The following is a 25,410-nucleotide window of genomic DNA, read 5'->3' on the forward strand; positions in this document are numbered from 1 at the left end:
CACACAACTGCATACTATACTTCTGCATCCTTATGTGCCAGAGTCAGAAACACATGCACACATACACACTTGTTCACAAAATCAAATACACACCTATGAAATTATCTGTATGTGTAAGCACACACATGGACATACACAGGCATGCCATAGACTCTTACTCTTTTGGAAAGACTGAAAATACAAACGCTCAAAATGCTCGGACTTCAAATGAGCCTACAGAAGCTTTTTCACTTAAGTGTTTGTGTGTGTGTGTGTGTGTGTGTGTGTTTTCTCTCTGCCTCTGTGGAGGGAAGCAGGATGTCACTGCTTACTTTTTCTGGCTGTGCCCTTATTTTCTTTCTCATAGCTACGGTATGGGGATCAATTATCATCAAATTAGTGATAATTGTGATTTTTATTTTTTTTATTTTACACAGGGTAAAAAAAATCACAAATAATATTAAATAAGATAGAAAAGTACTCCTAAATTTTAATCCCTAATATACATAGGTAGCTTTTACAGGCACCCAATAAATATCTACCCATGAAAAAGTGAGTGGAAAGTATTTATATGTCATCAGAACAATACAAGGGCACTTCAAGTATCAGGTGAGGGCTCAGGGCCCCAGAGGGCTGTGTGCTGAGCCTGGAGTCTGCTCTGCTAATCATGAATAGAAGGGGGCTGCAGCCCAGTCTAGACAGGACAGGGCCACTGTCACTGGAAAGCAGTTCTCTGCTGCTGCACCTTCCCCTCAGAATTTAAACCAGCAACCAGAGAGATGCATCCTGCAAGGCTGTATCTCCCCAGTGGAATCTGGGGCAGTTATTGATCCAGTGCGTCTTTGTTGTAGATTCCAAGTGGGCAATTCAAGCCCCAATTCGACTTGACTGTCTTTCTTTGGACAGTTAGTAGAGTCTACTCCAACCTGAATTTTACCCATGGGACTTCCTTAGCTTCTCTGAGGTCTGATTCACCTTCTAAAAGAGGGAGGTGATGGGGGAGAACAAGAAGAGGAGGAAATAAGGAAGAGGAGAGGGGAGGGGAGTGGAGAGGAGAGGGGAGGGGAGTGGAGAGGAGAGGGGAGGGGAGTGGAGAGGAGAGGAGGAGAGGGAGCCCAAGGATACGAAATATAAAATAATTTTTAAATTATATTTTCAACTTTTAAATTGAGGCATAAAGTACATGCAAACCTTAAGTGTCCTGCTTACTGATTTTTAACTATATTTACACCTGTGAACACCTGTGTAGCCACCAACAAACAAGGCAGAGAACATTTCTATCATCTTAAATGGTTCCCTTCATCCCTTCTCACCAACATGCATGGACGTAACCCCCATCCTGACGCCCATGGCAGGAGCTTGTTTTGCTCATTCTTGGGCTTTAAAAAAATATGGTTGTACAGAAAGCACTTTTCTTTGTCTCATTTCATATTTGTGAGTTTCATCTGTGCTTTTGTATATATCAACAGTTGTGTTAATCAGCAAGTACTGATCCATTGTATAAATAGAACATAATTTATTTATCTTTTTTCATGTTCGTAAACATTTGAATTGGTTCTGGTTTGGGGTTATTATGAATCAAAGTTATTATGAATATTTTTGCGTTTAACTCTCAACACATTTTGTTTTGGGTACATATGTAGGAATGGGACCGCTGGTTTCTAGTGTAGGCAGGTGGTCAGCTTCAGTAGACAGTGCCAACAGTTTTTAAAGGGGCTGGACCAATTCACACACAATGAACAACTAGCAAAATATAAGTCCCAGTTACATCTCAAACTCACCAACACTTAGTTTTGCTAGTGTTCTTAAAATTTAGCCAATCTAGGGAATGAACGGAACGCAATATAGTTTCCAAGTCAGTTTTCACTTTCCTGATAAGAGATCAGAGTGAAATGTCTGTTCCAGTGTTTGATGCCACATTTAAAGTGTGTATTTATTGTTTTGCTGTAAACATATGTGAGTTCTTATTGTATTGTGGGTATGAACTTTTTGTCCAGTGTGACATATACATACAGTATCATAAAAACTTCATCTTGAGCTGTGCCTTACTTTTCTACTTCCAGTGTCCTTTTTAAGGAATTCTGCTCTCCCAAGGTTTGGAAATAGTATCCTTTATTTCCCCCCAGAACTTACTTTGTTTCATCTTTCACATCTGGCATGTGCTCCATCTATAATTAGATTTTGTATATTATATGAGGTACAGGCAAAGTTTCTTTTTTACTGTATCTATACCCAATAGCACCATCTATATATCGTCCTCTCCCTCTGAATTGGGTTGAAACTGTTGCTATAAATTGGATGACCAGGTATTTGTGAGCCTGTTTATGGATTCTTTCTTCTGTTTCCTCAACCTATTTGTCTATTCTTACACCAAAATGTGTGCTGTGATAAAAAGTGCAGCTTGGTAGTAGTTCTCAAAATCTAATGGTGGGAGTCTTCCAGTTTTCTTCTGCAAAATTCCTTTGTCTAGGTCCTTTTCATTTCTGTGTCAACTTCAGGACCAGTTCATCTATTCCCAAAGCAACAGCAAAACCATTTCAGAGACTTTAAGAGGGTTTGCTCTCAATCTATAGATAAATTTGTGGAGAACGTCTGAGGAACAGTTAGTCTTTAAACTTATAAGTATGGCAGGTTTATCCATTTATTTAAGCCCTTGATTACTCTTAGCAATTGTTTTCGATTTTCAGAGAAGAGACCTTGGAAACTTCAGAGCTATTCCTTTCTTTGTTGTTTCTTGACATCATTTTAAATGTTATTGTGTTCAAAGTTGTTTCAATTTTTGCTGCTTGTATAAAGAAATAAAATTAACCTTTGAATATACACTCTGTATCTCAGGACCTTTCTAGATTCTTTTATGAGTTCTGATAGTTTGTAAATTCTTTGGGACTTTCTTTTTACACAGTGATATATAATCTATGAATGGGATGGTTTTGTTTCTTCCCTTTTAATCTGTATGCTGTTTATTTATTTTTCTTGCCTTATTGCTGTAGCTAGGACTTGTAGGATACTGATGGTAAGTGACAATGGTAAGATAAAGTTTGCTTGAATGGAAAATGTTGAACTAGAGAAATTCAAGGGACTCAATCCAATTTCTCTAATTCTATAATTGATCTAAGAAAACAATGTCTCCTCTAAAGCAATTTTGTTAAGGTAGATTTTGTGCTTGCTTTAGCTAACTTCGATTACCCAGAACACAGTGTGTCATTCTCCTGGGGTTTTCTCTAGTGCTCTATGTGACTGCTTGGTCCAACCTGTGAGGAGTGATTTGTTGATAAGTTATCTCAAAATTTCTTCTCCCTATAGTCCCCTGCAGCTTCAACAGTTTTTCATTAATTCCTTTTATCTTTTGCTCATTCACTAAATATATGTTTAATAAATGGCTTTTATGTACCAGAATTTAACAAAATAGACAAACCCTATCAATACTGAGCCTATAATCTGTGACTTTCAGCTGAATCAACATTCTTAAATTTAAAAAAAATAAAAACTATGTTTTTTATTTACCTGGAAGTTAGAAGGTATTTGATTTTAGGATAAGGACCTCAGGCTCTCTGTGTGTCTTCTCATTATCTGCAGACTGTTGGTTTTGATCATCATGAGACCACCATGGCTGCTGTGACTGGAAACTCCATACCTGCCTGCCAAGATATTCAAGGAAAGATGAAGAGGAACAGCAGCTTTGCTCCACATTTATCTCTTTTGTTAAGATGAGAAATTATTCCGAGAAGTTCCCCCGAAGACAATCTCTGTGTTTCAACGATAAGAACTGAACCACGTGGTCATCCTTAGCTGCAGGAGAGCCTGGAGAATGAGAACCCAGCAGAGAGGAATGGATGTACCACGGGAAACTCAGATTAGCCATGGAGGAGCCTCTCGACTGTGTTTGTTATCACCCTAAAGAAAGCCGGCATGTTATTAGTAATGAAAAGGGGAACTAGGGAAGGGAGGCATAAGCCGTGTCTGCAAGAGGGAAAGGCGGTGTTTATCACATTCCATAACCAGATAATTTAAATTAGTTCTCCCACTTCCATTATTCTCTCTTGGAGCACGTTGTTTTCCTTCATAACACGGACCTCCACTGAACGTACTCATCAGGACTTGGGTCTGTACGCTGTGTCTACCCAGGAGACTCTCAGCTCTATAACTGTAGAAGGCACACTTGTTTTGTTTACCATTATATGCCCAAGTTCAATTCCTCAGGCCCAATAAATGCTTAAGAAAATTATTGGATTTGAAAAGTGCTTATTGACTAATCTATATTTAATAAATCAATGAAAGTGTAACGCAACATTGTAAGCTTATACAAAGGCCTGGGTTGCTTAATCAGTTATAGTAATAATCGGTTCAAGTTTTCAGCTTCCCCAACTAAACCAGTTCATGATTCAAATGCGGGAGATATGCATAGGTAAAGAGGACAATTGGGGATTTAACCAGGAACTTGAGTCCATTGTTAACCAAATTACATTAGAAAACCATAATTACATCACAGCTTCTTATTTGGATGTGTAAACTTATTGCAAACTTTCCTGCAGTTTGTATCTCCATGGCTATCCTCTCCAAATCTTACACATTCCAGGGAGCATCAATGTGTCAGGCTTCTTCAAATGTTCATTCATTCCTACACGGATTTATTTATTTATAAGACAAATATTTCACGTGTCTCCTCTGGGCAAGGCTCTGTGCCTCTGCCTGACTCACTGTCTGAGAACACTTCTCTTCCTTCCCTACCAATTTTATGTGACCAAATCCAATGTATGTGTTAGGGCTCCCTCAACCCCAGGGAAAACTTTGGGTCTCCTAGACAGTGTGAGGTCACAATGTATTTTCCATATTCCTCAGGAATATGGAAAATAATAGTTTTATATATATATATTTTTTTTTGCTCAATTCATGATTCACTGTCACTTTCCTCCCACCTTTAAACTGTGACTCATTGATGAACTTGTAGTAATCAGTTTTTGTTTGTTTGTTTCTTATTCTGGTGTCTTATATAAGCCCCTGACATACATAGCAGACGTTCGCCAGCAGTCTATTCAGTGACAGAGTAAGTGAGAAAAACCTATATGTGATATTTGGTGACCCATTTTTTCCGGTGACAAAGCTGGGGATTACGGAGTCTGGTAGTAAGTAACAGGATTTGGCCTGCACTGAGACCTTCTGATTCTTCCTCTAGGTACAACCTAATGAACCCGACTGCCTTTTTAGTATTCTACTTGGCGATGCTCTATCACTTTCAAGGAAGATGTGGTCTTCCTGTAATGGGATGGTATCTTATCAGTGGACCCAAGTCTGCCGTGATTGCCTCCACCCCTGGATGAGCCTGTGTGTAGCAATCTGCGGGCTCATCTTTTCCGTCTTCTGTGGGTGTCGCCTGCTCACAGCACCTCAACAACAATGGGGCCAACCTAGGGAGCGGAAGAGGGCATTTTCTAGTGTTGAACACAGATAAACATCGGCAGCTCTTTCCTTCTAACAGCGATGGCCTCAAAATTTCCCACTTAGGAGAAAAAGGCAATGAGGCCCACCCAAGTGTGTGGAGAGTCAGAGTGACACCTGCCGTGGGGGCCTTGCTCCCTGTGTCTAGGGAGCCACACTACTGGGCTGGCCCTCGTGTCCATCATCCTGGGAACAACAGGTCCAGTGTCTAGTGCATCAGGGATGGCTAGCAGATTTCAGGCCTGCCCTCCTTCCCCTGGCTCCATTCTAAACCAGAAAGAGCCCACCACGAGTCTCAGACCTTCTTTTCCACCTAGTCGATTTCAGATTGCAGTCACGCTGTCTAACATCGCAGCCGTGCTTGGTTGTCTAGGGATACATTGACCTCATTTTATTGCTCTTACAAGAACTCTGTCCTAGCCTTTAATGCTTTTCCCAAGAGTAAGGACTGAGACTGAGGAAAAGTGACATTATATCAACAAACACTAACTTCAATATTTGTTTCTGAAGTATTTATTAAATACCCGCTCTACAATGATACAGATGATGAATTTTACTATGAAGAAAACCTAGTGTTCTGGACTAACTAACCCCATCTGCGACCCCCTGGGCAGGCTCTCTGAGGCAGTGACATTTGAGACTTGGCAATGTTACATGCCCAGTAAGTGGCTTAAGATGGCCTTGAAATTCAGGCCAGCTTGACTCTAAAGATGCTGCTTTTAGCTTTGTACTCTGCTCTCTCTCGGGACAAGATCTGGTCCAAAATTACTAAAGCCAAATTTTAACCCTACCCAACTGCCATTGGCATGGTATGACAAATGGCCCCATGGACTCAGAGGTCCAGCAGGTCTGTGAGTGGAGCTTTGGATGCTAGACTTGGGCAATATGCCATAGGCTCCTACACCCATCACATTTAGTCAGACAAATGTCACAAACGAAACAAGGCAGTTCAGGCAGTTAAAAGCCACAGGTCTAGCCACAGCATTAGGACAAAATAATGTGTTTCTCTAAAGCAGAGGAAACCCTTGATATAGCAAGAGCCTGTAAAACCAGTATTTGGAAGAGACAGACCAGGCTTTTAATTTTAGCCTCCTATAGTTTTTGATGTAGATACTGAAACTTGGAAGTTGTGCATCTGATCATTGTCACCCAGTTGAACGACAGAATCCTTGTTAGATCCTCATTGTTCTGACACCCGGTGCAGGAAGGAGAACTGATGTCGTCTTCAGACAGGCCATGGACTCTCATTTGACATGGGGGGCAGATACTTACATGCTTACTTATATGCTGCTTGTGTGACCTAAACCTTTCAGAGCCTGTGAGACAGCCTGTCTCAGAAGGGGCTTTTGTCTTACACCAGGTGTCTTCATCTCTTCTCTTCAATTTGATGAAACATGTACATTCAGGAATACTCCAAAGATGCTGCATTGATTGGTTTTACATGTGGAGCACATAGTATTGCAAGCTCAATTATAATGGAAATGTCATTAAGTGTCTGTCACTGTTCCACTCACACTGAACTACACTTAGTAACTAGCCTTTCAAAAGAGCCCAAAGAGTTTTCTCATCCTCTAAAGCCAAAGTGATGGGGTTTGACTCTTCTAGTCTGCTCAGGGTAGGGCCAATTCAGGAGACAGAGATCAGAGACAGGGAAACATGACACAGGGTCCCCAGAACTCATGAGCACAATCGACCTTCTTTGTCACCACACATTTAACTACTAAGTGGAAATGGGCAGCACAAGTGGCCAGTTCTCGTCGTGGGATGATTTAGTTGATTGTTTGATATGTAAGCCCTCCCTGGTGAAGGTAGCAATCTCCGGTCATTCAGATGGACCAAGCTCTCCTCCCTGCCATTGCCAGATGCTTTGGGGGCTGAACCACTCCTGGCTCTAAACCAAAAGATTTGATTAAGAGCACACACTGGCCCATGGGAAGGTGGGGGTCTTGGTTCTGATCTCAGCTCAGTCAGTGTGGAGCTTTGTGATCATGAGCAAGTCACCCAGATTCTGTGCTCCAGTTTCCTCACCATAAAATGGGGGAAATAACCATGCCTACGTCACAGGATTGTGGGAGTTGAACGGAGTGATTTACGTGAGTTTTAGAACTCAAAGCATGCTAGACAAAAATACATGGTTTTGGCTTTTATTATTATCACTTTTTTTTTTATGCCTTAAACCATGGACTCCAAGAAGACAGACTGGGCAGTTTGGTTCTTTAAGCATTATAGGAAGAGAAATCAAGGATAGAAAATTTTCAGTGACTTGCTTGGTATCTGAAAAACAAATTTGTCTTTCCCGAATTTGAAAGGAAAATTGAAGGATCAAAAATGTCTAGATACGAATGAAACGACGACTATATGTAACATCGAGCTCAACCCAATGCTTAATTGTTTATGAAAAGATTTAGTGAGGTTTAAATCCTATGAATAGGTGGGAAAATGTGTTAGTAAGACTCAGAAGTATAATTGTTTCAAATATTTTTAAAGCTCACCAAAGCTGCACTCAGGACACCTGCTCCCCTCAAGCCCAGTTCCGCTGTCTCCTATCTCTCAGGCCAAAGCCCCAGAACATCCTCAACAAGCTCCTCTCCTACTCACCCTTTTGGTCCCTCCTGTCTTCTGCCACTGCTGACTCCCTGGTCCAGGCCCCTGAGCCTTTGGCCAAGGTGATTGCCCCCGTCTCCTTATGGCTTCCTGCCCCACGGCTGCCATGAGATGGTCCAGTTAAAATCTGAGTCAGACCAGACCATCCTCTCCTCAAATCCTTCTGGTGCCTTTCCTTCCCTCTCAGGAAATTCCAAATTCCCAGTGATCTAAGAAGCCCTGCCTCTTACAGTTCTCTATTAGCCTTTTTCTTGATCCTTGTGTTTCAGCCATCCTGACCTCCTTGCCCCTTTTCAAATATGCCTAGCACCACCGCCCAGGGTCTGGCCCTGAATGCTTTTCCCCCAGATAACAGCTTAGTCAACCTCTCTTTCAAGGATTGGATCAAATATGACTTTCTCAAGGAGATTTTTCTGAACATCTTATTAACGGTAGAATTTTCCTTTGGCACTTCCATCCCCACCTCTGATCTATCTTCTGAGATAATATGTAATTAACTTCTTTTCTTTGTGATTGTACAAGGAAGGTGGTATATTTTGTGTTTTGCTTAATCCTAGGATACTTGATGGTTAAGAGAGGGCCTGGCACATAGTAGGTACTCAATAAATACTTATAGACTACTTAGAATACAGGTATCTATGTGTGGTGTGGATATATTTTATTACGTTTGATAATAAGTCAGATGTAGTCTCCAAATATAGGAGTTTCATGAAATGTCTATAAAAGTTCTTAAAATATTCTAGAAATTTCTAGTTCATGAGTTTTCTTCTCTGTGTTTTCACAGATGTTCCCCGGAATTTAGCTTGCACAGGGGTCTCAATGAGCTGACTCTGTTCTTCAGCTTCACTTCTTCCTCTCTGCCTTATATTTTATCCTTAATATCACCAGTTGTTTGCAATATTCCAAAGACTCCAGATTGTCTCAAGTCTCTTGCCTTCTGTTCATTCTTTCACTTCCCCTTGGAATTCCCTCTCCCTTTTCTTTCTCTGGGCTATCCTTATGGTATAAGAATATATAGTATATATTATAGATAGTATAGAGAATCCCTAGCGCTTGGGTTTCTCCTCCGCTGACTTACGCAGGCTCTCTTGTTGATTCAGTTGACCCCCAACTCTGTTTTTCAGAATCTCCCATGAGTTCCACAATCTTTGTGTTCCTGTGACATCAACATTATTTCTCATGTGTCCATCTCTCCCCTTAGGTTGCAAATTTTAGAGAAAAGGCCCAACAATAAGGGTTGATGCTGCACAGAGGACAAAGACAGAGCAGTGATACGTGGCTCTGTAGCGAGATGTGCTCCACCAGTTGGCCTCCTTGCACCTGGGACCCATTCTCTCATATCCAGGCTGCCTTCTTCTACAATATAATTGTAGAAAGAACAGAGACTTGGGGCCCAGGCTGACCTGATTTTGAATCCTGGCTTCCTTTCAACCGGATGTGTTTCTTGAACAAGTCCCTGAGCCTCAGTGTCCTCATCTGCCTAGTAATGATTATGTGTGTGTGTGTGTGAGTGTGTGTGTGTGTGTGTGTGTGTGTGTGTGTGTGTGTGTGTATGTATATATATATATATCAGGCAGCACACAATAATGTTCAGTAATGCTGATTTTGTCTTTGGGAAGAAGGAGAAAAAAATGTTAGTTGCCCATTCATCCTCCCCCATTTGGAGTGTGCAAGATCTAAGTGCAGAGCTACCTGGGGGAAGGGCTGGGAGCAGTAGGTGTTGTTAGATGTGGTGGAGCTTGTTGACTTCCTCCTGGGGCCCAGTTAACAACCTGTGAGCTCTTTGGCAGTCAAGTTCAACTTTCACTAACTAGACCCTCAGAAAGTTGACTGAAAGTTAACTGAGGTCTCATTTAGACAGGAGATATCTGTTCCAGGTTCCTGTCCATTCTTACTCTCCCAGTGAGCATGCAGGGACCTGTAGGCTGTCCTTCCTCCCCTCCCACCATTCCAGCAACCGTGATGGGCCAAAGTCCCCAGGACACATAGTGCACCCTGTTCCATGGCAGCTGCTGTGTCGGAGACTAGTATAGTGAGCTGTCATGGAACCATGATGACAACCCCATGATAAACAAGGGACACTTTGAGCATTTCTAATTTGCTTATGGTGAGGCTCAGTGAGCTTCAGTCAATGTGCCTTCCTGGTCCCTAGCACTAAAGGTCACATGTCAGCATCATTGGTCTTAACAGGGATTCAGAGTTCATAATCATGGGACTCCGTTACAGGAACGAGTTTATTACATGGATTTCCAAGTGTTCACTCTAGCAGCAACAGGGAAAAATCAAAGAGGTCAAATGTGAGGAGAGAATATAACATTTTATTTCATAGTCCTTTCCCATCACAACCCTTTACTTATTTAGTCCTATGCAGGCTAAATTCCAGGCAGGAGGATGAAGCTAGTAACCTAATGGCAGGGATGGACTTGATTCTAACTTGGGTGATCGAAAACAAATTGGTTGTTTTTGGACTCAGGAGTTCATTTTTCTTTTTTTAAAATATGTTGATTTCTATTAGATATTTTGCCCCCAAATTCCATCTCGGTGTCCATTCCCAAAGAAGCCAACTTAGAAAGACCAGTGATCTGCATTTGCCTTCCTTTTTCAGTCCTTAATTTATTCCAAAGCTTTCTACCCAAACTCTTCCATTGACCCATATAACAGGTGGGTAGGAAGCACATTAAAGATGGGTTCAATGGTCTGATTGCAACACTAATGTTCAGCTCTCAGTGTTGATTTCCTCGCTGCATTTAATGTGGTTGACCACTAGCTCTTTGAAACTCTATATTCTTCTGACTGCCACAATTTCACATGCTTTGGCTTCACCTTTAGTCTCTCTTTTCCACACTTTTCTCTTCCTTCTCTACCTCTTTAAATACTGTTTTCCAGGAATGTCTTCTTAGTGCCCCTTCTCTTTAGATTCTAAATATTTTCTGATCCAGCTCTTCAAATCTTGCCTATGTTGATGGCTGCAAAATTTTGTATTTCCTCTTGGACCACTTCTTAATTTCCTGATCCAAATATCCCAGTGTGTGATGCACTGTGTATTCTGATCTCCTTCAATATTTCTCAAAGGCTATATGTTCAAAGGGAATCTGTCATTAGATTCACTACACAGGTGCTTCTCCTTGTGTGCAACATAAAAATGCAGTCATTCCTGGTTCCTTTGTCTTCCTCATTTCTTCACCTTGAGGCCTTGTGCCTAAGAATTTAATTTCTAAATACGAGCTCCAGTCCCCCTTGACTTTGTCTCTGCTGTCTGTGTTCCTCAGACCCTTAGCTTCTCTCATACAGGTTTTAGCAATGATCTGATTGTTCAGCCTAACCTAGTCATTCTGTGTATGAATGTGAATCTGGGGGATATAGGGATGGGAACACTCATACTGGAGATATGTGTGTGAGTGTATAATAATATATAAACATATATGTATATATATAGAGAGAGATACATATATATGTATACATATATGTGGGTATATATATTTCTCTTTATGTGTGTATATATTATCTATAATATATATTGAATATATTATATATATTTATGTGTATATATTTTTAATATGTATATATTTTATATATATTAAATGTATAAATTTTATATATATATATATATATATATATATATATATATAGGTGTGTGTGTGTGTTTATATATATGGTGTAATATCTAGGTTCGTTGAAGACTGTATGGCTTTAATCCAGCAATACAGCCCATAATACGTCAGAGATACCAAAGCATGTGTGCACAAAAAATGTGCACAGGATGTTCAGGTCACATTATTTTTAATGGCAAACATATGGAAATGGCATGAAGGTTCACTGCAGAACAAGAGATAAATGGACTATGTCATGTTTATAAGATGAAAAATAATACTACAGTCAAAATGAATTACTTAAGGATGTATCTTATTGGCAACCTTAAAGATTGATTTGAAGAAAAGTGAACATTAGAAAAAAATTTTATCATTTGCTTTAATCTAACATAAGACTTGAAACAGGAACAATTCTATATATTATTGACAGTTATGTACAAATTAAGCAATAGTATTAAGTCATGCATGGGAATGTTGAATAGTGAAGTAAGAAAGTAGTTCCATTTGGGAAGAGGAATGTGTGAGGAGTGAGATACACAACATGTTTCAGTCATATCTGTAATATTTCCTTACTTCAAAACAATCCAAATTGAGCATGGAAAATATGACATTTGCATTAAGCAGGGCAGGGAGGGCCTGCCTGTCGCTTTGCTGTTCTCTACAATTTTCTTTATGCTAAAACACTTTATAATAGAAGAAATTTGACAATGTTACTTCCTTCCTTAAAATATGCCAATAACCTTTATTCATCATAAATTCCAAGTTCCTGTGCAAAGCCCTTCCTGACTTGGAACTCACACACATATGCTGGACATTTGTAGTTCTGCGCTAAGATCTATTCCCTTCTTCTCAACAGATCCTGACTTCCACTTGGATTCCTAGGTGGTTCTAGGGAAGCCAAGACCAAAAGTCACTTCCAGGATTGGATCATGTCACCTTGGCTTAAAGAATGACTCCTAAGCTTCTGTGTTGAGAACAAGGGGAAGTCTTTGTGCTGTGGGACCGATTTAACCATCACCTTTGAGAAATATGGGAGAAGACAGAAAGCACGGCCCTGCCCCTCCCGCCAGGAATCCTCAAATGAACGAGGCCAGGTTAAGTGGAAAGATTCTCAATGATCCTGACGGGCAACTCACAACAAAGTGCTTCATTTTTGCTCTATTTCTAGTCAATTCTTTTATTATCTAAGATAAGCTGCTCTATCAACAACAGCAATAGTAATAATGAAACTAAATATGCAGAAAGAAAATTAAACATCATACTTCTACCAACCTCAGTCTATAGTGGTTGAGGTTGCCGTGATGATTGGCATCAAGCAAGAGTTCAGAGGAAGGGCACAGGACACGTGTGGGAGCCCATATGTGCCAATCGTGCTGTGGTTGTCTCCTAGGCACATTCTACCAGCGAACTTAGCTGTATGTTGATGCCTCTTTGGAAGATAGACTGGGAAATGTAAATTGCCGTGTGCCGGGAGGAAGAGGAAACTGGTCTAGTCTCTCACAGGTGTGAAAAGGGAAGTATTTAGCTAATTGGCAATAGCACCCGTCCTGGGCCGCTGGGGCAAGTCAGGCTAATAATGAAGCAGAAGTGTCAAGGAAAGAGGTGACACTAAAAGGAACCATATCTTTGAGGATATCTGTTCATTCCATGCCATGTGAATTTATTGAGGACCATAAGGGACAGTGTAGAAGATGACAAGAGAAGAGCCGCTGACGACATGGAAAGCCCTGCACCTTCCTGGAGCTTACCTCCTGGAGGAGCTGGAGTTACTAAACCAAGACTATCCACAAGTTTTCTCTGCCTGTAGGTGTGTTAGTGCTCTGAGCTGCTCCACCCCCTTAATTGCTTAAATTTGTTTGTTTTTATATGTTCTGTTGCTTTAAACAGAAAGCGTCCTTACCTCCACACAACCTCCGTCTCATCTCCAGCAGCAAATGAGCTTGTTCCCTGAGTATTCCATGACATGTCTCATTTGGTTTTCTGTGCTTCCCCCTCTAATTGAAATGCCCTCCCATCCCTGCTCAAAGTCACACAGATTAATAACGGTAGACAGAGTTGGCAGTGTGGTCATAATAGGAATTCTAAAATGCTCTGTTCCCTTCATTCTTTCTTTCCCTCTTAGTGCGAGTATTCTTTCTGGTACATCATTTAAAGGCATGTAACTGTGTGTATGAAATGATGAGAGTAATTGTGTGCATCCATGAATATGCTAAAAAAAACAAGAGCTTTAGCAGAGGATGTAACATTCTAGAGGGACATTTGAAAAACTGCTCTGTAGGAATAATAGTTAAATTGAGTCCTCAAACAGAAAACCTAAGGTCTGCTGGGAATTTGCAAAAGATGCAAGTTCTCAGACTCCATTTAGGATCAGCATTTCTGAAGTGGAGCCCACAAAACTGTCTTTTTAGCAGCCTTCCTATAATATTACATTTTATTCAAGTTTGGGGACAACTCTCTCCCAAGACACTTGTTCCTCAAAAAAAAAAAAAATTGGGGCATGAACTTGTCTCTTGATGAAATGTTTAGGAGAGACTGGCTCAACAAAACTCAGCCAGTTTTCCATTTTTGCAGTGCAGTCCAACTTGGAATAGATTACGGTGTCTTCTGACTCTAAGGGCAGGGTGCTGGTGTCTCCATAGATGGTCTTCCCACTGTGAACATCCTCCTGAAATTTAGAGGCAAAACTAAATGGAAAAGCTAGGCAGATAGCTAACAGGTTTAGGAGTGACTAATTTTCTTATACCATTATTTTATTTGTTATCAGGCTTATATTTATCTCCCTAACTAAATTGTATGTTTCATCCCTATGAGCAGAGACTGAGGCTCATATTTCATATCTGCCCCTAGCCTAATGTTTGTTTACGGAATGTACTCAATGTATACTGTTAAACGAGTGCTGTTTAATTTATTTTATAAATTAGATGACCCTAATTTTTAAACCCTGGGCTTCATATGAAAACATTTGTTTACTATTGATGGGCTGTAATTAATCTCTTTTTCATTTGTTTTCTTTATTTTCCATTTTTTTGGTAATTAATCTTAAATATTCTCTAGGTGCAAATAGTAGTGTATAAACTAGAGATCTGGAGAAGGATGATGGTCTCATTCCTGGTTGTCAGTCTTTCTGACGTCCTCACCAAGAGTAAATCTCTGAGCTCGCCTCCCACCTGTGACATGGGAACGGTGGTCCCTTCACAACATTAGTGGGAGGGCTGGATGGGGCAATGAGGGTGAAGATGTTTTGCAAAGTGATATAGAAAGATTAATTGCAAATTTCATGCAAATCTCCAATAGTTTTGGAGAGGTGATCCTGGGAATACACTCAAAGTAAATGGAATCATGCCCATGTTTATTACTGCACTGGTCACCACGGTACAGATACAGGATCAGACCAGGTGCCCATGGACAGATGAATGAACAAAGGATACAAGTCACATATGCACATGGAGCATTATTTAGTCACCAAGAAAAAGAAATCCTGTCATTGGCAGCAAAATGGATGAAACTAGAGCAAAATAAGCCAGACTCAAAAAGATAAGAACTATGTGTTCTCTCTCATGTGTGAAAACAAACAAGAAAAAGAGAAAGAAAGAAAGAAGAAAGAAAGGGAGGCAGGGAGGGAGGGAAAAGAAAAAGAAAAAAGTCAACTTGAATGTAGAATAGTAATTATTAGAGAATGAGAATGAGACAGGGGTGGACACAACAGTGGGAGAAGGGTGGTTGGATATAGTCACAGCAGGTTGTATGCGTGTCTGGAAATATCCCACTGAAAGGTATAGGGAGTATGTGTTAATTTAAAAGAAAACTAAAAGAAAAAGTGATCCTGCCACTTTAAGTGGAGAAATTGTCAAGGTTCAGTGATTTTCCCAAAGGGCTGGGTTTTGGATTGTTTCTGTTTAGAGATTTACGGGGGTGACTCATCTCAGGGTTCTCCTTCTGCTTGCCCATCCTGCTTTCTCCTTAGGATTCCTGTACACTGCAAAGCTTTATGGCACTTACTATTGTGAAAGAAATAAATCTGAATAAAGAATCACAGTTGAACCATTGCTAACTTTGATGAATTAGCACCAAGGAACTCTTCAAGGTGTCATTTCTTAAAGCTTTTTGAATGATTGGTTTTCAGTGGTTCCTTCTAAGAATTTTAATTTTGAGCACTGCATAGACAAATGTGAGCACACAAATCACTTAGCGTCCACCTCCCAGAGAGAAGAAAAGTGCTGATGAAGTGAAACTTCACCTTTCTACTTCACCAGCTTCTTGCCAGAGCTGAGTTTTTCTTTGTTCAAAGTCTAGCATTGAAGAATTCCTTTTTGGTAAGAGCAGAGAGTGCATGTTAGATGAAACTTGGTTGAGGAATTGTCCACTACTCCCTCCCAGATAAAGAAAAGTCAACTTCAGTAATGATAGAGATCATTTTTACTGATAATGGTAAATATTTATTATAGGCCTGTTATGTACCATGGATGGAGCTGATCTTTTTATTCATATAACTTCATTTGGTATTCCAAGAGCCCATTAGTTTGTTGCTATCATTCCATCTTACTGATTAAGAATTTGCTTTAGAGAAGTTTGGACAGATGAAGCAGCTCTTTCAGTATCGCCAACTGTTAAGGTCATCCTAGGGTTCCCCACTCACTGACAGGAGCAACGACTCTTAGGCTCTTGTAGTCTCAGCTTTTCCAGCTGTAAATGACTAAGATCTACATCAGAAAATGAAATATTATGTGTGGAAAAAAAAACATCCTCTACTGGAAAGTGTATGAGATGTTTGGGTTTTTAATTTTCTTTGTGGTCACTCATCTTCATGGTTGTTCTCATGAGTAAGAAGGCTGACCCTAGAACTAGACTGACTGGGGGAGACCACTGTCTGGGCTTCCAGCCTGCTGTGTGGCCATGGTCAAATCACTGACTTCTCTGTGCATCGGTTTCCTCATTAGTGAAGTGTAGATAAAGGCTTGTGTCTGTGTGTGTGCATGTATCTGTGACTGAATGAGAACAGTTCTAGTATAAAAGTGCTTACTGCATTTTATTTATGTATTATGATTACTATTGCGATGGCTTTCCCTTGGAGGCACACCTGTGACATGAACTTGGGAGAAGACACTGGAAAGGACACCAATGCACAGTGGAAAACCCTGGCCTCCTGCAAGCATTCTAGGAACTGTCCACAGTGACTTTTCCTCCAGCAGAGAGACGGCTGCCTTTTTAAGTTCTTTTCTCCCCTTGCTCCTCTGTTCACACTTTCCAGGGAGGACGAATCTGCAGAACCCCGAGACAGCGGCTGCCATGAGGATTATTATGAACTGACGGGGTCTTTTCACTGTCTGTTATTTAGGTTTGTAAGTACAGATGATTAAAGGACCATCGTTGTCTGGTCTGTTCCAATTGTAAAAACAGAAATGTCCCATGGAAACTCACAGGGCACTTACAGGACTGTGCACGTACTCCTCCAAGTCCTCTTAAATTGCTGCCCTGGTGCACTCCCTGGGGCATTTTGTGACTGTCTTAAATCCCTTATTGTTTCAAATTTACAATTTCCCTGAGTTTGCATATTTTCATTGCATGCGCTTTGTTACCAATGCACCAAGTCCTTATGCATTTAGACTACCTTTGCTGCAGTTTCGAATGGTTTCTTAGAAACGGGACATGGAAATCCTGGGGTATGACACTGAGAGGTGGGGAGAGCTTCCTTTGTAAGCTGTTCAGCATGCTGAGCAGTCTAGAAAATGATTTTTTCCACAATTTTCTCTGGTAGCAACCTATAGAGGGTCTGATAATTACGTGTAAGAATCCATTAAAGAAACCTGGATTGCTGGAAATCTAGGCTGGAGGAGAGAAAAGGCTGCGAGAAAAGACCATGAAAATATATACTAAACCAGGCATTGAATCAAACTCATCCATATCCCTCGTCATACGTGATTTGGTCTAAAAACAGACTTGAAGTTAATTGTCATAATAATTGAATGACAATTAACTTCAAGTCTGTTTTTAGACCAAATAGGAATTATGCTACTTTATACTGAAAAATCAGAGGTTCCAAGAAACTAGGTACAGAATTTAAATGCATTAGACATGGACTTTCACTACCTTATCTGTTTCTGTAACAAATTGCCCCACACCTTAATGGCTGACAAAGACATTTATTATCTCAGTTTCTGGAACATGAGATGCACTTTGTAAGTGATTGTTTCCCTTGCTGATGATACTGTTGCTCTTGATTCTGTGTGTGGCCAAGTGGGGATAAGCACAGGATGGACCATGGAAGGCAAGTTTGCAGGAGTGGTGTGTCAGGCCACGTAGCCTATGTGGGCTTCTCAGTGTCCCTTCCACTTCCTGCTGTCTATATGGCAACTTCCAGAATAGCACGGAAGCCACATGTTTCAGAGAGCAGAATCACTATTTGCTTAGATTCCTGAATGACTGCACAGTAAAACCCCTCACTCTCAACACACAGTTCATTTTGACTGTTTCATAATGATACAAAAAAAAGTTTTGTTGTATTGAGCAATAATGCATTTGGGTCTATCAGTTATCACAGGCTCGTCTAAACTAGTACGTCTCTGATCCGCATAATGCTAAAATTATCAGGGCTTATAGCCCAGAGATATTTAAAAAATCTTTAAGGTAAGTTATTTCTCTTTGATATAATTCTCTTTTGGTTTTTGAAAAATTTTTTCTGCCATACAGGGCTTTTTGGAAAATCCTTATGGGCATTTCTTGGCATGAGGTAACTAAAAAGAGAGTGAACATGAGAAGACACCCTAGTACCTCAGGCTTCAGGATTTCCAAAAAATGCCTCTCTTCCCCAGTGGGAACAGTGTGGTGGTCAGCCGACTGTAACTTGTGGAACATTGAGTTTCTGAAACTCAAGTGTTTTTAACTCATGAGGGCCGACTTTACTAATGAGGTTAACCCGGTGATTACCCCAAATATGTAAAATCCACATTTCACACACAATAGCAGGAAACCAGAAATGGGTAGGTATATTTTTGACTCTCAAAAGAGTACAAAGTCAGAGGGGCCCCTGAAGACTGGCACTGGAAAAACAGAACCAGCGACGTGAGCGTGCTTCTTTCTTTGAAGAGCAGTCAACCTCAAACTCACTACCAATGGCAGGGTTTCGTTTCAGCCCACCCCCTGGTTTTGTTTCTCAGAGTTGGTAAAATGTGAGCCTTTTTGGTCATTCTGACAGAGTTTTCCAGCCCTAAAAATATCAGGGGCTTAACTGACAAATCATGGGTATTTTTGATGAGAAAGTCAATGAGCTCTGGAAAATTCTCTCTATCTGCTAGAAAGAAGACCTGTTCCAGGAAAGGTTAGGAGCCGGCAGTGGCTGACCCTTCCTGTCCTTCTGCACCATCTTCTTCTGCCCCTGCTTTCACACGAAGGGCTTGAAACTCATGAAGAAAGTATTTCCATATTTGCTGACACTGAGCAAGGCAGGACCGGTCATGTTCCTCTTTTCCAGTGGCTTTTCAGGCACTGAAAATATGAGGATGTACAGGATACTTAGTTTTCCTTAAAAGTTAAATGATTGATTGCCGCAGTCTGGCTGGGCACAAATCACGAGCCACTCAAGCAGGAGCAAACTTTATTTCCGAACTCCCACAGCACTCCACGTACACTCCCCGGGAACTCTCCCAGAACGCCACCCACACGGATCCTCTCTGGCATCTCACACACCCACTGGAACTCCCTCCCCCAGGCTGTGTGAGCACTCACTCTCCGAATCCTGCGAGAACTCAATGGGAACTCCAAAGTAGCAGCACGGGAGGCAGCAAGAGCTGCAGAACACCGGACAGTAAAGGTCTAATATACAATTGAATCAATCTAGCATCATCTTAATGGCTCGCCTCTCAACCATTACTTCTGGCAAAATGCCAGGGGCCATTGAGACTCGGCTGTGGCTCTCAACAATTGATCTCAGATTGCTTTCAAGGGCTTCTATTGGTACCTATGACATACATACACTTAGCTTGCTGTGGTGACACTGAATGACAGCTGGAGTAGACATGGAGCTCTGTGGAGCCCATGGCCAGGAAAGTTATTTATTTATTCATTTATTTTTGTTGGGGGGTGAGCATTACCTATGTTACATGAAAATAGATAGCTCATACCCCAAGAGAAGTATGGCAGCTGGGACTGAATTCTAGGTACAGGGACAGACACGTGCAAAGGCCTTAAGGAGGAAAGATTTAAGAAAGATGTCAAAATACTTCAGAGGATAGACAGGTTCTGAGTCAAGTGCAGTCACAGGCCTCAGTTTTTTATTTTAAAAAAGCAAAAGTTATTGGAGGTAGGTTAAGCTGGAAAGTGGCATGGTTAGATTTGCTCCTGTGCATAGACGTTTCTGCTTTTTACCGGATGCAAACTCATCCTGGCAAGGATCCACATTAGGCCTATATGGTAGAAGATAGTAAACACTATGTTATTGTCTCCCTGATTGGGTCGTCAAGATGCCCAGGAGAAGAAAGAAGAACAGCCCAGGTGTCTAGGGGACATCCAAAAGTAAAGGGCCCAGAAGACCAGATTCCACTGCCCACTTCAGTTTGAAAGTATTGGAGCAGTTTCTCTCTGGCTGAAAAAGTCATTCTTTCTGCAGAAATTGCTCATGGCAAATCTGTCTTTGACACATTTAACTCTTAGTCAGCTGGCTGCTGGTAAATAGGGAGGAGAAGACACCCAGGGAAAAGTCGAATGAATCACTGAGTTAAGTTTCCATCTCTAGACCTGTTAATTGCTGGTGAAAATTCCTGCTGTGCAATCAATTACATCCACTGGCTTGGCAGCTGGCTGGGGCACCACTATAAAGAAGTTGGCCCAGAAGTTTGTAAGACTTGAAAAGAAGTTGTTCATGAACCACGGAAGCTCTTTAGAGCTTCTGATGGATATGCTGTTTCTTAAACAATTTGAATTATTCACCACGTCAAGGAAATGTCCATGGGTTTTGGAGTCAGACAGTCTTAGGTTTAAATCTGTGCTATGCTATTTTCAACTTGCGTGGTCTTGTGCTGATTGATCTATTCTTAGTTTAGTTTCTGAAACTGTGAGGGGTAGAGAGACAATGCAGTCTGCTGACTGTGAGTGCAGATTAAATGAAATATATACAGGAAGCACCTGCACAATAAATTATCAATTAACGTTAGTTCACTTTCTATTTTCTATGACTCTTCAGAGTTTCTGAAGAATTTTGGAAGATAGGTGGCAATTAAATTTTGGGCTTTTTTTTTTTGCTGCATAAAAATATCTACTTGAATTTTATATTTAGCTTTGCTATAGGTTTGCCTAATTGTGAACTGGAAAATAATATTTTGATAGCCCATGTTTTAACCTTCCTTGACTCCACTTCAGTGATTCTCAACACTGGCTGCATATTGAAAACCTTTGGAAAGTTTGACAAAAATAACAGTGCTTATTTTTATCCCCAGAGATGCTGATGGGATTGTACTGATTGATGGTGTGGTTGTTGAGACTAGTTTAATCAAATAATTTTTTTTTGTCCATAACTATTTGAATGAGTCCACTGAACTACAAGAATTTGTAGGGGTGAGAGAGGTTCTTTGTAGAACCCACTACTGGTCTAGTTCTAGAGTTAATGTTACTTCCACTATGCTGTGCCCATAGAAATGACATCATAAAATAATTCTTTGAATTTTCAGTCAATATGGCAACTGAATAGGCCTGGGGCCACCTTAAGGGTAAAGGGCTTTGTAGAACTCCTTCTTAGCTCTACCCTATGGAAATCAGCCATGAACCTTAGTAACTCAGGAAGTAACACTCTAATATCTTATATATTTTGTATTTTCTAATGTAATGTGTCTTCTGTCACTTTTTAAGTTTAGGTTTCTTGACTTCACTCAAAAACTAATTCTTCAATTAGGGTATGCTGCCACCAGGTGGCAATAAGGGTCCCCCTTATGGTTAGCATCTTTGAATAATTGTTCATTCATACATTCATCAATTCATGATTATTTGAAAAGGTTGATACATCATATTTTGCAGTTAGTGCTTGTAATGAGATCAAACAGTACTGGGGAACTTCAGGCCAATGGGATGTTAAAATTCACTCACATAGAGTAGTGATTAGCCCATGTGACTTAAAAGTTAGGCATGAGGATTCTACTGTATCAGGTATGCTTGAGTTTAACATCACCTTCAGCTTTTAATGCATTCCTTTTGGCATATTGACTTAACTAAGAAACAACTTACAAATTATTCTTAAAACTTGTTGAACATAAGGAGAAACTGATAATGCTATTGTGCCTCCTCTGTAGGAAGATACTTTTTAAAATTTTTCGGCACCTGAGATTAAGTCCAGGGATGTTTAACCACGGGGCAACATTCTCTTTATTTTGAGACACGGTCTCACTAAGTTTCTTAGGACCTTGCTAAGTTGCTGAGCCTGGTCTGGAACCTGCAATCCTCCTGCCTCAGCCTCCCAAATAGCTGGATTAAAGGTGTGCAACACCCTGCCCAGCTTGAAGATGTCACTTTGAGAAAAAGGAGTTCCAATAATTTTCTCTCCTCCTAGTTGAGATCATCTATGTTAGGACACATTGTAAGAAAACTGTGGATATGCCTTTTTAAATTAGAAAGTACCATCTCTGGGCTGAGCATGAGACATATTTGCTACCTAGAAGACAATTGGCTAGAATTCTGACCAATGGACCCAATTCCTGCTAATTGGTACCTCTGAAATCTAATTATAGGCTTTCCTTAACAAATGTCGAACACAGATTCTGGAGCAACAGTAACTCAAGGTGCTCACATGAAGCAATGCTGAAAAACTTTCTAGGAAAATTCTGCAGGCCACACAGATAAAAGTACAGAGACCTAGGTTCAGGAGATGGTGCTGTTGATGATAAAAGCATTTCCATATAAAGTTTAAGCTGGTAATTGATAGCATCATTAGGTAATAGATATTTCTGGGTTTGATCTTTATTATTTAAACTCTTTGAAAAATGTCCTAAAGATTCATAAAACTTTAAAAAGCAAAGTTCAAACTCTTATTTTTAAAAATTCTGTGGTGGCCACCCTGCAAAACTCTTTCCATTCATTGTGCATACATAGTTTATCAGGAATTTTGCAGAGTTAATGCATGTACAAAGGTGCCTAAAAAATTAAACTTACCATTTGTGTCTTACTAGGAGATGATTCAAGCCTTCCCGAGGATAGGATGGTCAGACCTTGAAAGAAGCAATCTGGAAAGAGAACAGATGGAAACAAGCAGACCCATCTCAAACTTCTGAATCTTATGTCTTCCTAACATTTCTGCATGTATCTGGAGGCCTATGAGATTCTTTTTCCTTGAGGCCCTTGAGTCCCTCCTTCCAGATGACCTTCATGAATGCCCATTCCCTGCAGAGGTTTTATTCCCCTTGCTTTGCAATGACTTGGCTATAGAACTTAACTACTACATAGCATCACTTGAAATTGAGGATCATCGCTTGGGGTTTTGCTGTTCAGAGAGTATAAATGGAATAACACCAACCAACATCACCAGGGAGCTTGTCAGAAATTTAACATCTCGGTTCTGAGAAGACCTACTGAATCAGAATTTGATTTAACAAGATTCCTAGTTTGTCCATATGCATATGCAAAATAAAATTTGAGAAGGACTTAGAGTCCAGAGGAATGGCAAACGGAGAACCAAGTGTAAGTCCATCCTTAGTATTGTAGAGAGATACAGGTCTCCACCTCTCTTTCCAACTAGACGTACTAGAAGCAGAATTTGACTGATCTCATTGATTTGGTTTTATGACACTGAATACAGAGCCAGGGTGACAAGTGAGGCTCAGTGTGATATTTCCAAAAGCATTCACCCCTTCAGGTGCAGGGCTCTGAGAACATGTGGCTCCTTAAGATGCCCAACCTGGGCTCGCTTGCCTCCCTCTGATCTGGCCCTGCTGAGTGCTCAGGTTGACCATTGCATGGAATCACCAGTGTTTGGATGGCTACCCAACTGTGGGTCTCTCTCCTCTCTTTTTCCATTCTTTACAATGTGACTTCCTCTAGAAGTTAGTGTGTGTGTGTGTGTGTGTGTGTATGTGCACATGCGTGCATGCGCACTTGCATACACACACACACACACACACACACACACACACATTCTTTCTCTTTTTCTTTGTATTTGTCTTCTGTGGTTTGATAGTGAAATTTGGGAAGAGCCTTGGTGAGGGCTGCAGTCTATTAACCAGGCCCTGTCACTCCAGTTTACTAAGGTCAGAGCAGCATCTCATCTCAAGATAACCAAGACCCTGTTTACCTTTCATCCTTAGTCCATTTGCACACATTTTCCAGATGACCACACAAAGAGGTAGTTGGAGAACAGGGTAGAATCAGATATTCCTGTAATCCAAATTTCTTAGTAGAGAGCCCACATGGAGAGATGTTTGGTGTAGCTCTGGCTATTTACACAGAATGTTGGTTTATTTTCCATATGCTCCCTGAAGCATGGTCCCCGCAGTAGAGGACTCCAAAAGAAGAGATGTGACCTGGGGCAGGCACCTGCCCTTCCCAGTCTTCACTTTTCTCCTCTGGAAAATTTGAATATTAATCCTCTCTAAAGGATTAATAAGGGTATAATAACAAAAGAGTACAGTAAGTACTTCATAAGGTAGTTTGCAGATGTTGCTGCTATTAACCTCTTAATTAATTTTATGAGGTCTGTACGATACTCTTTGTATAAGGAGACTTAGAAATCCGAAGTGTCATCTCAAAGTCCTACAGTCTGTAGGTCCTGGAACTGAGGCTGGTGCCCCTGGGCCTGGCTCTGTTTTCGTCCTCCTCATTCTCTCGTCCTCAGACACCTAGCAGACATCTCATTATTTATGTGCTCTGAAATCTGGATGACATTTCTTCTATCCTCCATTTACTTTCCATCTTTATATCAAGACATCTTTTCTGGCTCAATCCCTTGGAACCTCGTGTCGAAGCTAAAATCATTATTGATTGGCTTCGTGCAGAGTTGGAGGTGATGCGGCAGCTGGAGCGAGGCAGGCTCGTCCTATTTGCATTTCAAGTGGCTCAGCAGAATGTGGCACTCTCACTGAGCCTGCACAATTGTCAAGTGTCCTGGAATGCACAGAGCCTCTGTGGCAGGCTTGGGCTCACCTTCAGGCCAGGCCATGAGGCTCCCTCTGGACCATCAGTCCCTCTGTCCACTTAAGTGAGACTGTCTGAGAAACCCAAAATCCAACTCAGAAACGCCACAGGTACACCATTGCCTGTCCCAGCATGCCCTGCCCCACTTCCCCAGCTATATGGAGCCACTGAAATCTGGATGACTCAACTGAACATTTTCTCCTACCTGCTTCAAAAGTTGAATCTCATCAGAGACTGGAGAAAGTTCACAGGCTCTAACATTCTGATGTTAAATTCTGATGTATAAATGATCCACCCTACAGGCCCAACCTGTGACCTGCTTCTGATACTCCCTTATCCACATCTAATTGTCTTGCCCAGAACCTTATCTTGGATCCCTAAAGCTAGGACATTTATTGGTTCTTCACAGATGACTTTCTTACTTGGCAGGTAGCCCTTCCTGACATTTCTAGACCATTCATTAATTCTTCCACTTACTCCTTAATTCAATAATGTTTATTGAGCAACTTCTATAAATCAGCCTCCACCATGATTCAGAGATCTAATAGAGAACAACATTGGTCTTATGAGTTCATGGCTTTTATTTAGTTAATAGACCTTCATTTGTCAATATCAAACAGGTATTAAGGATCCGCTACATTGCAAGGATTTTTCTTGGCATAAAAGATAAAGTAGAAAATGAGCAAATATTATTCCT

The 25,410-nt window shown here is 40.8% G+C and overlaps 1 long non-coding RNA gene across 2 annotated transcripts in view; it reads left to right on the forward strand.

Annotated features, from left to right (window-relative positions):
* The window catches only part of LOC144365279 (uncharacterized), a 33,107-nt gene extending 28,903 nt beyond the window's left edge, over positions 1-4,204 (forward strand). For both annotated transcript variants that reach the window (XR_013423582.1, XR_013423581.1), the window contains exon 3: positions 3,556-4,204. This is a non-coding gene — a long non-coding RNA (uncharacterized LOC144365279). The remainder of the gene's footprint in view (positions 1-3,555) is intronic.
* Positions 4,205-25,410: the final 21,206 nt, after the last annotated feature.

This window comes from Ictidomys tridecemlineatus, chromosome 7 (genome assembly GCF_052094955.1).
Source record: "Ictidomys tridecemlineatus isolate mIctTri1 chromosome 7, mIctTri1.hap1, whole genome shotgun sequence".
NCBI classification, from domain to species: domain Eukaryota; kingdom Metazoa; phylum Chordata; class Mammalia; order Rodentia; family Sciuridae; genus Ictidomys; species Ictidomys tridecemlineatus.